Source organism: Salmo salar, chromosome 27 (genome assembly GCF_965601325.2).
Source record: "Salmo salar chromosome 27, fSalSal1, whole genome shotgun sequence".
Classification (NCBI taxonomy): Eukaryota; Metazoa; Chordata; class Actinopteri; order Salmoniformes; family Salmonidae; genus Salmo; species Salmo salar.
Window position 1 is genome coordinate 17,000,355 of NC_138317.1, and position 13,828 is coordinate 17,014,182.

The window sequence follows — 13,828 nt, forward strand, 5'->3', positions numbered from 1 at the left end:
ACCAGATGTAGATTTCGAACCAACAAGAACATTTTAATTTTGATCATGAGTCTAACGCCTTAAACACACTGCCATCCAGGTGTTTCTAAAAGATTAACTAGAGCTGAGTCAAAATGGAAGAACTTTTCATTGTCATTTCTTTCAGATTCGATCCACGCTAAATGTAAAAGAGTGAAAGGAGGGTTGATTACATCCCCAAAATTTTTTTTCGAGGAATGGGGTTGGAACCCACAAGAACATACTGTTCATTGGACTTTAATTCCAATGTCTAAACCACTCAGCCATCCTGGTGTAAATAGAGTACGATCAAGAGCCCAGTGAAATTGGAATGAGGAGCACACAGTCAGTTATTTTGGCATTGAGCCAGACAATATCTAAACGAGACTTGTTGACATCCAAATCAAACTTAATACAAGAATGGGGTTTCGAAGCAAGAAGAACATCAATTGAGTTGATAATGACTCTAACACCTTAACCACTCAGCCATCTTTTGTGTTTTTAAAGGATTAACACTTGCTGAGTCAAGTCGGAATATGGGAAACAAAGTCAATTCTTTCAGCTTTGATCCAAAAAAATGTCCAATGAGTGAAAGGTCAATTGATAACATCCGAATCAAAGACAAACTTCTACCAGGAGTGCGGTTCGAACCCACGAGGACATATGTCCATTGGATCTTACGTCCAACGCCTTAACCTCTCGGCCATCCTGGTGTAAAGATCACAACATCAAGGGCCCAGTCAAAATGGAATAAGGAGCACACAGTCAGATTTTTTGCCTTTGATCCAGACAATATGTAAATGAAACTTGATTACATCCAAATCAAACATTCTACCAGATGTAGATTTCGAACCAACAAGAACATTTTAATTTTGATCATGAGTCTAACGCCTTAAACACACTGCCATCCAGGTGTTTCTAAAAGATTAACAAGAGCTGAGTCAAAATGGAAGAACTTTTCATTGTCATTTCTTTCAGATTCGATCCACGCTAAATGTAAAAGAGTGAAAGGAGGGTTGATTACATCCAAAGTAAACTTTTTCGAGGAATGGGGTTGGAACCCACAAGAACATACTGTTCATTGGACTTTAATTCCAATGTCTAAACCACTCAGCCATCCTGGTGTAAATAGAGTACGATCAAGAGCCCAGTGAAATTGGAATGAGGAGCACACAGTCAGTTTTTTTGGCTTTGAGCCAGACAATATCTAAACGAGACTTGTTGACATCCAAATCAAACTTAATACAAGAATAGGGTTTCGAAGCAAGAAGAACAACAATTGAGTTGATAATGACTCTAACACCTTAACCACTCAGCCATCTTTTGTGTTTTTAAAGGATAAACACTTGCTGAGTCAAGTCGGAATATGGGAAACAAAGTCAATTCTTTCAGCTTTGATCCAAAAAAATGTCCAATGAGTGAAAGGTCAATTGATAACATCCGAATCAAAGACAAACTTCTACCAGGAGTGGGGTTCGAACCCACGAGGACATATGTCCATTGTATCTTAAGTCCAAAGCCTTAACCTCTCGGCCATCCTGGTGTAAAGATCACAACATCAAGGGCCCAGTCAAAATGGAATAAGGAGCACACAGTCAGATGTTTTGCCTTTGATCCAGACAATATGTAAATGAAACTTGATTACATCCAAATCAAACGTTCTACCAGATGTAGATTTCGAACCAACAAGAACATTTTTATTTCGATCATGATTCTAATGCCTTTAACACACTGCCATCCAGGTGTTTCTAAAAGATTAACAAGAGCTGAGTCAAAATGGAAGAACTTGTCATAGTCATTTCTTTCAGATTTGATCCCCGCTAAATGTAAATGAGTGAAAGGAGGGTTGATTACATCTAAAGTAAACTTTTTCCAGGAATGGGGTTGGTACCCATGAGAACATACTGTTCATTGGATTTTTATTCCAACGTCAAAACCACTCAGCCATCCTGGTGTAAATAAAGTACGATCAAGATCCCAGTGAAATTGGAATGAGGAGCACACAGTCAGTTATTTTGGCATTGAGCCAGACAATATTTAAACGAGACTTGTTGACATCCAAATCAAACTTAATACAAGAATGGGGTTTCGAAGCAAGAAGAACATCAATTGAGTTGATAATGACTCTAACACCTTAACCACTCAGCCATCTTTTGTGTTTTTAAAGGATAAACACTTGCTGAGTCAAGTCGGAATATGGGAAACAAAGTCAATTCTTTCAGCTTTGATCCAAACAAATTTCCAATGAGTGGAAGGACAATTGACAAAATCCAAATCAACGACAAACTTCTACCAGGAGTGGGGTTCGAACCCACGAGGACATACGTCCATTGGATCTTAATGTCTAACGCCTTAACCTCTCGGCCATCCTGGTGTAAAGAACACAACATCAAGGGCCCAGTCAAAATGGAATAAGGAGCACACAGTCAGATGTTTTGCCTTTGATCCAGACAATATGTAAATGAAACTTGATTACATCCAAATCAAACATTCTACCAGATGTAGATTTCGAACCAACAAGAACATTTTAATTTTGATCATGAGTCTAACGCCTTAAACACACTGCCATCCAGGTGTTTCTAAAAGATTAACTAGAGCTGAGTCAAAATGGAAGAACTTTTCATTGTCATTTCTTTCAGATTCGATCCACGCTAAATGTAAAAGAGTGAAAGGAGGGTTGATTACATCCAAAGTAAACTTTTTCGAGGAATGGGGTTGGAACCCACAAGAACATACTGTTCATTGGACTTTAATTCCAATGTCTAAACCACTCAGCCATCCTGGTGTAAATAGAGTACGATCAAGAGCCCAGTGAAATTGGAATGAGGAGCACACAGTCAGTTTTTTTGGCTTTGAGCCAGACAATATCTAAACGAGACTTGTTGACATCCAAATCAAACTTAATACAAGAATAGGGTTTCGAAGCAAGAAGAACAACAATTGAGTTGATAATGACTCTAACACCTTAACCACTCAGCCATCTTTTGTGTTTTTAAAGGATAAACACTTGCTGAGTCAAGTCGGAATATGGGAAACAAAGTCAATTCTTTCAGCTTTGATCCAAAAAAATGTCCAATGAGTGAAAGGTCAGTTGATAACATCCGAATCAAAGACAAACTTCTACCAGGAGTGGGGTTCGAACCCACGAGGACAAATGTCCATTGGATCTTACGTCCAACGCCTTAACCTCTCGGCCATCCTGGTGTAAAGATCACAACATCAAGGGCCCAGTCAAAATGGAATAAGGAGCACACAGTCAGATTTTTTGCCTTTGATCCAGACAATATGTAAATGAAACTTGATTACATCCAAATCAAACGTTCTACCAGATGTAGATTTCTTACCAACAAGAACATTTTTATTTCGATCATGATTCTAATGCCTTTAACACACTGCCATCCAGGTGTTTCTAAAAGATTAACAAGAGCTGAGTCAAAATGGAAGAACTTGTCATAGTCATTTCTTTCAGATTTGATCCCCGCTAAATGTAAATGAGTGAAAGGAGGGTTGATTACATCTAAAGTAAACTTTTTCCAGGAATGGGGTTGGTACCCATGAGAACATACTGTTCATTGGATTTTTATTCCAACGTCAAAACCACTCAGCCATCCTGGTGTAAATAGAGTACGATCAAGAGCCCAGTGAAATTGGAATGAGGAGCACACAGTCAGTTATTTTGGCTTTGAGCCAGACAATATCTAAACGAGACTTGTTGACATCCAAATCAAACTTAATACAAGAATAGGGTTTCGAAGCAAGAAGAACAACAATTGAGTTGATAATGACTCTAACACCTTAACCACTCAGCCATCTTTTGTGTTTTTAAAGGATAAACACTTGCTGAGTCAAGTCGGAATATGGGAAACAAAGTCAATTCTTTCAGCTTTGATCCAAAAAAATGTCCAATGAGTGAAAGGTCAATTGATAACATCCGAATCAAAGACAAACTTCTACTAGGAGTGGGGTTCGAACCCACGAGGACATATGTCCATTGGATCTTAAGTCCAACGCCTTAACCTCTCGGCCATCCTGGTGTAAAGATCACAACATCAAGGGCCCAGTCAAAATGGAATAAGGAGCACACAGTCAGATTTTTTGCCTTTGATCCAGACAATATGTAAATGAAACTTGATTACATCCAAATCAAACGTTCTACCAGATGTAGATTTCTTACCAACAAGAACATTTTTATTTCGATCATGATTCTAATGCCTTTAACACACTGCCATCCAGGTGTTTCTAAAAGATTAACAAGAGCTGAGTCAAAATGGAAGAACTTGTCATAGTCATTTCTTTCAGATTTGATCCCCGCTAAATGTAAATGAGTGAAAGGAGGGTTGATTACATCTAAAGTAAACTTTTTCCAGGAATGGGGTTGGTACCCATGAGAACATACTGTTCATTGGATTTTTATTCCAACGTCAAAACCTCTCAGCCATCCTGGTGTAAATAAAGTACGATCAAGATCCCAGTGAAATTGGAATGAGGAGCACACAGTCAGTTATTTTGGCATTGAGCCAGACAATATTTAAACGAGACTTGTTGACATCCAAATCAAACTTAATACAAGAATGGGGTTTTCGAAGCAAGAAGAACATCAATTGAGTTGATAATGACTCTAACACCTTAACCACTCAGCCATCTTTTGTGTTTTTAAAGGATAAACACTTGCTGAGTCAAGTCGGAATATGGGAAACAAAGTCAATTCTTTCAGCTTTGATCCAAAAAAATGTCCAATGAATGAAAGGTCAATTGATAACATCCGAATCAAAGACAAACTTCTACCAGGAGTGGGGTTCGAACCCACGAGGACATATGTCCATTGGATCTTAAGTCCAACGCCTTAACCTCTCGGCCATCCTGGTGTAAAGATCACAACATCAAGGGCCCAGTCAAAATGGAATAAGGAGCACACAGTCAGATGTTTTGCCTTTGATCCAGACAATATGTAAATGAAACTTGATTACATCCAAATCAAACGTTCTACCAGATGTAGATTTCGAACCAACAAGAACATTTTTATTTCGATCATGATTCTAATGCCTTTAACACACTGCCATCCAGGTGTTTCTAAAAGATTAACAAGAGCTGAGTCAAAATGGAAGAACTTGTCATAGTCATTTCTTTCAGATTTGATCCCCGCTAAATGTAAATGAGTGAAAGGAGGGTTGATTACATCTAAAGTAAACTTTTTCCAGGAATGGGGTTGGTACCCATGAGAACATACTGTTCATTGGATTTTTATTCCAACGTCAAAACCACTCAGCCATCCTGGTGTAAATAAAGTACGATCAAGATCCCAGTGAAATTGGAATGAGGAGCACACAGTCAGTTATTTTGGCATTGAGCCAGACAATATTTAAACGAGACTTGTTGACATCCAAATCAAACTTAATACAAGAATGGGGTTTCGAAGCAAGAAGAACATCAATTGAGTTGATAATGACTCTAACACCTTAACCACTCAGCCATCTTTTGTGTTTTTAAAGGATAAACACTTGCTGAGTCAAGTCGGAATATGGGAAACAAAGTCAATTCTTTCAGCTTTGATCCAAACAAATTTCCAATGAGTGGAAGGACAATTGACAAAATCCAAATCAACGACAAACTTCTACCAGGACTGGGGTTCGAACCCACGAGGACATACGTCCATTGGATCTTAAGTCTAACGCCTTAACCTCTCGGCCATCCTGGTGTAAAGAACACAACATCAAGGGCCCAGTCAAAATGGAATAAGGAGCACACAGTCAGATGTTTTGCCTTTGATCCAGACAATATGTAAATGAAACTTGATTACATCCAAATCAAACATTCTACCAGATGTAGATTTCGAACCAACAAGAACATTTTAATTTTGATCATGAGTCTAACGCCTTAAACACACTGCCATCCAGGTGTTTCTAAAAGATTAACTAGAGCTGAGTCAAAATGGAAGAACTTTTCATTGTCATTTCTTTCAGATTCGATCCACGCTAAATGTAAAAGAGTGAAAGGAGGGTTGATTACATCCAAAGTAAACTTTTTCGAGGAATGGGGTTGGAACCCACAAGAACATACTGTTCATTGGACTTTAATTCCAATGTCTAAACCACTCAGCCATCCTGGTGTAAATAGAGTACGATCAAGAGCCCAGTGAAATTGGAATGAGGAGCACACAGTCAGTTATTTTGGCATTGAGCCAGACAATATCTAAACGAGACTTGTTGACATCCAAATCAAACTTAATACAAGAATGGGGTTTCGAAGCAAGAAGAACATCAATTGAGTTGATAATGACTCTAACACCTTAACCACTCAGCCATCTTTTGTGTTTTTAAAGGATTAACACTTGCTGAGTCAAGTCGGAATATGGGAAACAAAGTCAATTCTTTCAGCTTTGATCCAAACAAATTTCCAATGAGTGGAAGGACAATTGACAAAATCCAAATCAACGAAAAATTTCTACCAGGAGTGGGGTTCGAACCCACGAGGACATATGTCCATTGGATCTTAAGTCTAATGCCTTAACCTCTCGGCCATCCTGGTGTAAAGAACACAACATCAAGGGCCCAGTCAAAATGGAATAAGGAGCACACAGTCAGATTTTTTGCCTTTGATCCAGACAATATGTAAATGAAACTTGATTACATCCAAATCAAACATTCTACCAGATGTAGATTTCGAACCAACAAGAACATTTTAATTTTGATCATGAGTCTAACGCCTTAAACACACTGCCATCCAGGTGTTTCTAAAAGATTAACAAGAGCTGAGTCAAAATGGAAGAACTTTTCATTGTCATTTCTTTCAGATTCGATCCACGCTAAATGTAAAAGAGTGAAAGGAGGGTTGATTACATCCAAAGTAAACTGTTTCGAGGAATGGGGTTGGAACCCACAAGAACATACTGTTCATTGGACTTTAATTCCAATGTCTAAACCACTCAGCCATCCTGGTGTAAATAGAGTACGATCAAGAGCCCAGTGAAATTGGAATGAGGAGCACACAGTCAGTTTTTTTGGCTTTGAGCCAGACAATATCTAAACGAGACTTGTTGACATCCAAATCAAACTTAATACAAGAATAGGGTTTCGAAGCAAGAAGAACAACAATTGAGTTGATAATGACTCTAACACCTTAACCACTCAGCCATCTTTTGTGTTTTTAAAGGATAAACACTTGCTGAGTCAAGTCGGAATATGGGAAACAAAGTCAATTCTTTCAGCTTTGATCCAAAAAAATGTCCAATGAGTGAAAGGTCAATTGATAACATCCGAATCAAAGACAAACTTCTACCAGGAGTGGGGTTCGAACCTACGAGGACATATGTCCATTGGATCTTACGTCCAACGCCTTAACCTCTCGGCCATCCTGGTGTAAAGATCGCAACATCAAGGGCCCAGTCAAAATGGAATAAGGAGCACACAGTCAGATTTTTTGCCTTTGATCCAGACAATATGTAAATGAAACTTGATTACATCCAAATCAAACGTTCTACCAGATGTAGATTTCTTACCAACAAGAACATTTTTATTTCGATCATGATTCTAATGCCTTTAACACACTGCCATCCAGGTGTTTCTAAAAGATTAACAAGAGCTGAGTCAAAATGGAAGAACTTGTCATAGTCATTTCTTTCAGATTTGATCCCCGCTAAATGTAAATGAGTGAAAGGAGGGTTGATTACATCTAAAGTAAACTTTTTCCAGGAATGGGGTTGGTACCCATGAGAACATACTGTTCATTGGATTTTTATTCCAACGTCAAAACCACTCAGCCATCCTGGTGTAAATAGAGTACGATCAAGAGCCCAGTGAAATTGGAATGAGGAGCACACAGTCAGTTATTTTGGCTTTGAGCCAGACAATATCTAAACGAGACTTGTTGACATCCAAATCAAACTTAATACAAGAATGGGGTTTCGAAGCAAGAAGAACAACAATTGAGTTGATAATGACTCTAACACCTTAACCACTCAGCCATCTTTTGTGTTTTTAAAGGATAAACACTTGCTGAGTCAAGTCGGAATATGGGAAACAAAGTCAATTCTTTCAGCTTTGATCCAAAAAAATGTCCAATGAGTGAAAGGTCAATTGATAACATCCGAATCAAAGACAAACTTCTACCAGGAGTGGGGTTCGAACCCACGAGGACATATGTCCATTGGATCTTAAGTCCAACGCCTTAACCTCTCGGCCATCCTGGTGTAAAGATCACAACATCAAGGGCCCAGTCAAAATGGAATAAGGAGCACACAGTCAGATTTTTTGCCTTTGATCCAGACAATATGTAAATGAAACTTGATTACATCCAAATCAAACGTTCTACCAGATGTAGATTTCGAACCAACAAGAACATTTTTATTTCGATCATGATTCTAATGCCTTTAACACAATGCCATCCAGGTGTTTCTAAAAGATTAACAAGAGCTGAGTCAAAATGGAAGAACTTGTCATAGTCATTTCTTTCAGATTTGATCCCCGCTAAATGTAAATGAGTGAAAGGAGGGTTGATTACATCTAAAGTAAACTTTTTCCAGGAATGGGGTTGGTACCCATGAGAACATACTGTTCATTGGATTTTTATTCCAACGTCAAAACCACTCAGCCATCCTGGTGTAAATAAAGTACGATCAAGATCCCAGTGAAATTGGAATGAGGAGCACACAGTCAGTTATTTTGGCATTGAGCCAGACAATATTTAAACGAGACTTGTTGACATCCAAATCAAACTTAATACAAGAATGGGGTTTCGAAGCAAGAAGAACATCAATTGAGTTGATAATGACTCTAACACCTTAACCACTCAGCCATCTTTTGTGTTTTTAAAGGATAAACACTTGCTGAGTCAAGTCGGAATATGGGAAACAAAGTCAATTCTTTCAGCTTTGATCCAAACAAATTTCCAATGAGTGGAAGGACAATTGACAAAATCCAAATCAACGACAAACTTCTACCAGGAGTGGGGTTCGAACCCACGAGGACATACGTCCATTGGATCTTAAGTCTAACGCCTTAACCTCTCGGCCATCCTGGTGTAAAGAACACAACATCAAGGGCCCAGTCAAAATGGAATAAGGAGCACACAGTCAGATGTTTTGCCTTTGATCCAGACAATATGTAAATGAAACTTGATTACATCCAAATCAAACATTCTACCAGATGTAGATTTCGAACCAACAAGAACATTTTAATTTTGATCATGAGTCTAACGCCTTAAACACACTGCCATCCAGGTGTTTCTAAAAGATTAACTAGAGCTGAGTCAAAATGGAAGAACTTTTCATTGTCATTTCTTTCAGATTCGATCCACGCTAAATGTAAAAGAGTGAAAGGAGGGTTGATTACATCCCAAAAAAACTTTTTCGAGGAATGGGGTTGGAACCCACAAGAACATACTGTTCATTGGACTTTAATTCCAATGTCTAAACCACTCAGCCATCGTGGTGTAAATAGAGTACGATCAAGAGCCCAGTGAAATTGGAATGAGGAGCACACAGTCAGTTATTTTGGCATTGAGCCAGACAATATCTAAACGAGACTTGTTGACATCCAAATCAAACTTAATACAAGAATGGGGTTTCGAAGCAAGAAGAACATCAATTGAGTTGATAATGACTCTAACACCTTAACCACTCAGCCATCTTTTGTGTTTTTAAAGGATTAACACTTGCTGAGTCAAGTCGGAATATGGGAAACAAAGTCAATTCTTTCAGCTTTGATCCAAACAAATTTCCAATGAGTGGAAGGACAATTGACAAAATCCAAATCAACGAAAAATTTCTACCAGGAGTGGGGTTCGAACCCACGAGGACATATGTCCATTGGATCTTAAGTCTAATGCCTTAACCTCTCGGCCATCCTGGTGTAAAGAACACAACATCAAGGGCCCAGTCAAAATGGAATAAGGAGCACACAGTCAGATTTTTTGCCTTTGATCCAGACAATATGTAAATGAAACTTGATTACATCCAAATCAAACATTCTACCAGATGTAGATTTCGAACCAACAAGAACATTTTAATTTTGATCATGAGTCTAACGCCTTAAACACACTGCCATCCAGGTGTTTCTAAAAGATTAACAAGAGCTGAGTCAAAATGGAAGAACTTTTCATTGTCATTTCTTTCAGATTCGATCAACGCTAAATGTAAAAGAGTGAAAGGAGGGTTGATTACATCCAAAGTAAAATTTTTCGAGGAATGGGGTTGGAACCCACAAGAACATACTGTTCATTGGACTTTAATTCCAATGTCTAAACCACTCAGCCATCCTGGTGTAAATAGAGTACGATCAAGAGCCCAGTGAAATTGGAATGAGGAGCACACAGTCAGTTTTTTTGGCTTTGAGCCAGACAATATCTAAACGAGATTTGTTGACATCCAAATCAAACTTAATACAAGAATAGGGTTTCGAAGCAAGAAGAACAACAATTGAGTTGATAATGACTCTAACACCTTAACCACTCAGCCATCTTTTGTGTTTTTAAAGGATAAACACTTGCTGAGTCAAGTCGGAATATGGGAAACAAAGTCAATTCTTTCAGCTTTGATCCAAAAAAATGTCCAATGAGTGAAAGGTCAATTGATAACATCCGAATCAAAGACAAACTTCTACCAGGAGTGGGGTTCGAACCCACGAGGACATATGTCCATTGGATCTTACGTCCAACGCCTTAACCTCTCGGCCATCCTGGTGTAAAGATCGCAACATCAAGGGCCCAGTCAAAATGGAATAAGGAGCACACAGTCAGATTTTTTGCCTTTGATCCAGACAATATGTAAATGAAACTTGATTACATCCAAATCAAACGTTCTACCAGATGTAGATTTCTTACCAACAAGAACATTTTTATTTCGATCATGATTCTAATGCCTTTAACACACTGCCATCCAGGTGTTTCTAAAAGATTAACAAGAGCTGAGTCAAAATGGAAGAACTTGTCATATTCATTTCTTTCAGATTTGATCCCCGCTAAATGTAAATGAGTGAAAGGAGGGTTGATTACATCTAAAGTAAACTTTTTCCAGGAATGGGGTTGGTACCCATGAGAACATACTGTTCATTGGATTTTTATTCCAACGTCAAAACCACTCAGCCATCCTGGTGTAAATAGAGTACGATCAAGAGCCCAGTGAAATTGGAATGAGGAGCACACAGTCAGTTATTTTGGCTTTGAGCCAGACAATATCTAAACGAGACTTGTTGACATCCAAATCAAACTTAATACAAGAATAGGGTTTCGAAGCAAGAAGAACAACAATTGAGTTGATAATGACTCTAACACCTTAACCACTCAGCCATCTTTTGTGTTTTTAAAGGATAAACACTTGCTGAGTCAAGTCGGAATATGGGAAACAAAGTCAATTCTTTCAGCTTTGATCCAAAAAAATGTCCAATGAGTGAAAGGTCAATTGATAACATCCGAATCAAAGACAAACTTCTACCAGGAGTGGGGTTCGAACCCACGAGGACATATGTCCATTGGATCTTAAGTCCAACGCCTTAACCTCTCGGCCATCCTGGTGTAAAGATCACAACATCAAGGGCCCAGTCAAAATGGAATAAGGAGCACACAGTCAGATTTTTTGCCTTTGATCCAGACAATATGTAAATGAAACTTGATTACATCCAAATCAAACGTTCTACCAGATGTAGATTTCGAACCAACAAGAACATTTTTATTTCGATCATGATTCTAATGCCTTTAACACACTGCCATCCAGGTGTTTCTAAAAGATTAACAAGAGCTGAGTCAAAATGGAAGAACTTGTCATAGTCATTTCTTTCAGATTTGATCCCCGCTAAATGTAAATGAGTGAAAGGAGGGTTGATTACATCTAAAGTAAACTTTTTCCAGGAATGGGGTTGGTACCCATGAGAACATACTGTTCATTGGATTTTTATTCCAACGTCAAAACCACTCAGCCATCCTGGTGTAAATAAAGTACGATCAAGATCCCAGTGAAATTGGAATGAGGAGCACACAGTCAGTTATTTTGGCATTGAGCCAGACAATATTTAAACGAGACTTGTTGACATCCAAATCAAACTTAATACAAGAATGGGGTTTCGAAGCAAGAAGAACATCAATTGAGTTGATAATGACTCTAACACCTTAACCACTCAGCCATCTTTTGTGTTTTTAAAGGATAAACACTTGCTGAGTCAAGTCGGAATATGGGAAACAAAGTCAATTCTTTCAGCTTTGATCCAAAAAAATGTCCAATGAGTGAAAGGTCAATTGATAACATCCGAATCAAAGACAAACTTCTACCAGGAGTGGGGTTCGAACCCACGAGGACATATGTCCATTGGATCTTACGTCCAACGCCTTAACCTCTCGGCCATCCTGGTGTAAAGATCACAACATCAAGGGCCCAGTCAAAATGGAATAAGGAGCACACAGTCAGATTTTTTGCCTTTGATCCAGACAATATGTAAATGAAACTTGATTACATCCAAATCAAACGTTCTACCAGATGTAGATTTCTTACCAACAAGAACATTTTTATTTCGATCATGATTCTAATGCCTTTAACACACTGCCATCCAGGTGTTTCTAAAAGATTAACAAGAGCTGAGTCAAAATGGAAGAACTTGTCATAGTCATTTCTTTCAGATTTGATCCCCGCTAAATGTAAATGAGTGAAAGGAGGGTTGATTACATCTAAAGTAAACTTTTTCCAGGAATGGGGTTGGTACCCATGAGAACATACTGTTCATTGGATTTTTATTCCAACGTCAAAACCACTCAGCCATCCTGGTGTAAATAGAGTACGATCAAGAGCCCAGTGAAATTGGAATGAGGAGCACACAGTCAGTTATTTTGGCTTTGAGCCAGACAATATCTAAACGAGACTTGTTGACATCCAAATCAAACTTAATACAAGAATAGGGTTTTGAAGCAAGAAGAACAACAATTGAGTTGATAATGACTCTAACACCTTAACCACTCAGCCATCTTTTGTGTTTTTAAAGGATAAACACTTGCTGAGTCAAGTCGGAATATGGGAAACAAAGTCAATTCTTTCAGCTTTGATCCAAAAAAATGTCCAATGAGTGAAAGGTCAATTGATAACATCCGAATCAAAGACAAACTTCTACCAGGAGTGGGGTTCGAACCCACGAGGACATATGTCCATTGGATCTTAAGTCCAACGCCTTAACCTGTTGGGTCTAGGGGGCAGCATTTGCACGTCTGGATAAAAAAAATGTACCCGATTTAATCTGGTTACTAATCCTACCCAGTAACTAGAATATGCATATACTTATTATATATGGATAGAAAACACTCTAAAGTTTCCAAAACTGTTTGAATGGTGTCTGTGAGTATAACAGAACTCATTTGGCAGGCAAAACCCTGAGACATTTTCTGACAGGAAGTGGATACCTGATGTGTTGTATTGACTTTAAACCTATCCCATTGAAAAACACAGGGGCTTAGGAATATTTTGGCACTTCCTATTGCTTCCACTAGATGTCACCAGCCTTTACAAAGTGTTTTGAGTCTTCTGGAGGGAGATCTGACCGAACAAGAGCCATGGAACGATGATGTCCCATTAGACACCTGGCGCGCGAGTTCATGTTGGGTACCCTCGTTCCAATACGTTATAAAAGAGTATGCATTCGTCCACCTTGAATATTATTCATGTTCTGGTTAAAAAAGGCCCTAATGATTTATGCTATACAACGTTTGACATGTTTGAACGAACGGAAATATATTTTTTCCCCTCGTTCATGACGAGAAGTCCGGCTGGCTTACATCATGTGCTAACGAGACGGAGATTTTTGGACATAAATGATGAGGTTTTTTGAACAAAACTACATTCGTTATGGACCTGTGATACCTG

General features: G+C 38.5%; 14 non-coding genes across 14 annotated transcripts; all 14 read right to left on the reverse strand.

Annotated features, from left to right (window-relative positions):
• Positions 1–627: 627 nt before the first annotated feature.
• On the reverse strand, positions 628–710 carry trnal-uaa (transfer RNA leucine (anticodon UAA)). The gene has a single exon. It is a non-coding gene; the product is annotated as a tRNA-Leu (tRNA).
• A 747-nt stretch (positions 711–1,457) lies between these two features.
• On the reverse strand, positions 1,458–1,540 carry trnal-uaa (transfer RNA leucine (anticodon UAA)). The gene has a single exon. It is a non-coding gene; the product is annotated as a tRNA-Leu (tRNA).
• A 1,578-nt stretch (positions 1,541–3,118) lies between these two features.
• Positions 3,119–3,201, reverse strand: trnal-uaa (transfer RNA leucine (anticodon UAA)). Its single transcript has one exon. It is a non-coding gene; the product is annotated as a tRNA-Leu (tRNA).
• A 747-nt stretch (positions 3,202–3,948) lies between these two features.
• Positions 3,949–4,031, reverse strand: trnal-uaa (transfer RNA leucine (anticodon UAA)). Its single transcript has one exon. It is a non-coding gene; the product is annotated as a tRNA-Leu (tRNA).
• A 748-nt stretch (positions 4,032–4,779) lies between these two features.
• On the reverse strand, positions 4,780–4,862 carry trnal-uaa (transfer RNA leucine (anticodon UAA)). The gene has a single exon. It is a non-coding gene; the product is annotated as a tRNA-Leu (tRNA).
• Positions 4,863–5,609: 747 nt separating this feature from the next.
• trnal-uaa (transfer RNA leucine (anticodon UAA)) lies at positions 5,610–5,692 on the reverse strand. Its single transcript has one exon. It is a non-coding gene; the product is annotated as a tRNA-Leu (tRNA).
• A 747-nt stretch (positions 5,693–6,439) lies between these two features.
• On the reverse strand, positions 6,440–6,522 carry trnal-uaa (transfer RNA leucine (anticodon UAA)). The gene has a single exon. It is a non-coding gene; the product is annotated as a tRNA-Leu (tRNA).
• A 747-nt stretch (positions 6,523–7,269) lies between these two features.
• trnal-uaa (transfer RNA leucine (anticodon UAA)) lies at positions 7,270–7,352 on the reverse strand. Its single transcript has one exon. It is a non-coding gene; the product is annotated as a tRNA-Leu (tRNA).
• A 747-nt stretch (positions 7,353–8,099) lies between these two features.
• Positions 8,100–8,182, reverse strand: trnal-uaa (transfer RNA leucine (anticodon UAA)). Its single transcript has one exon. It is a non-coding gene; the product is annotated as a tRNA-Leu (tRNA).
• A 747-nt stretch (positions 8,183–8,929) lies between these two features.
• On the reverse strand, positions 8,930–9,012 carry trnal-uaa (transfer RNA leucine (anticodon UAA)). Its single transcript has one exon. It is a non-coding gene; the product is annotated as a tRNA-Leu (tRNA).
• A 747-nt stretch (positions 9,013–9,759) lies between these two features.
• On the reverse strand, positions 9,760–9,842 carry trnal-uaa (transfer RNA leucine (anticodon UAA)). The gene has a single exon. It is a non-coding gene; the product is annotated as a tRNA-Leu (tRNA).
• A 747-nt stretch (positions 9,843–10,589) lies between these two features.
• trnal-uaa (transfer RNA leucine (anticodon UAA)) lies at positions 10,590–10,672 on the reverse strand. Its single transcript has one exon. It is a non-coding gene; the product is annotated as a tRNA-Leu (tRNA).
• A 747-nt stretch (positions 10,673–11,419) lies between these two features.
• trnal-uaa (transfer RNA leucine (anticodon UAA)) lies at positions 11,420–11,502 on the reverse strand. The gene has a single exon. It is a non-coding gene; the product is annotated as a tRNA-Leu (tRNA).
• Positions 11,503–12,249: 747 nt separating this feature from the next.
• trnal-uaa (transfer RNA leucine (anticodon UAA)) lies at positions 12,250–12,332 on the reverse strand. The gene has a single exon. It is a non-coding gene; the product is annotated as a tRNA-Leu (tRNA).
• Positions 12,333–13,828: the final 1,496 nt, after the last annotated feature.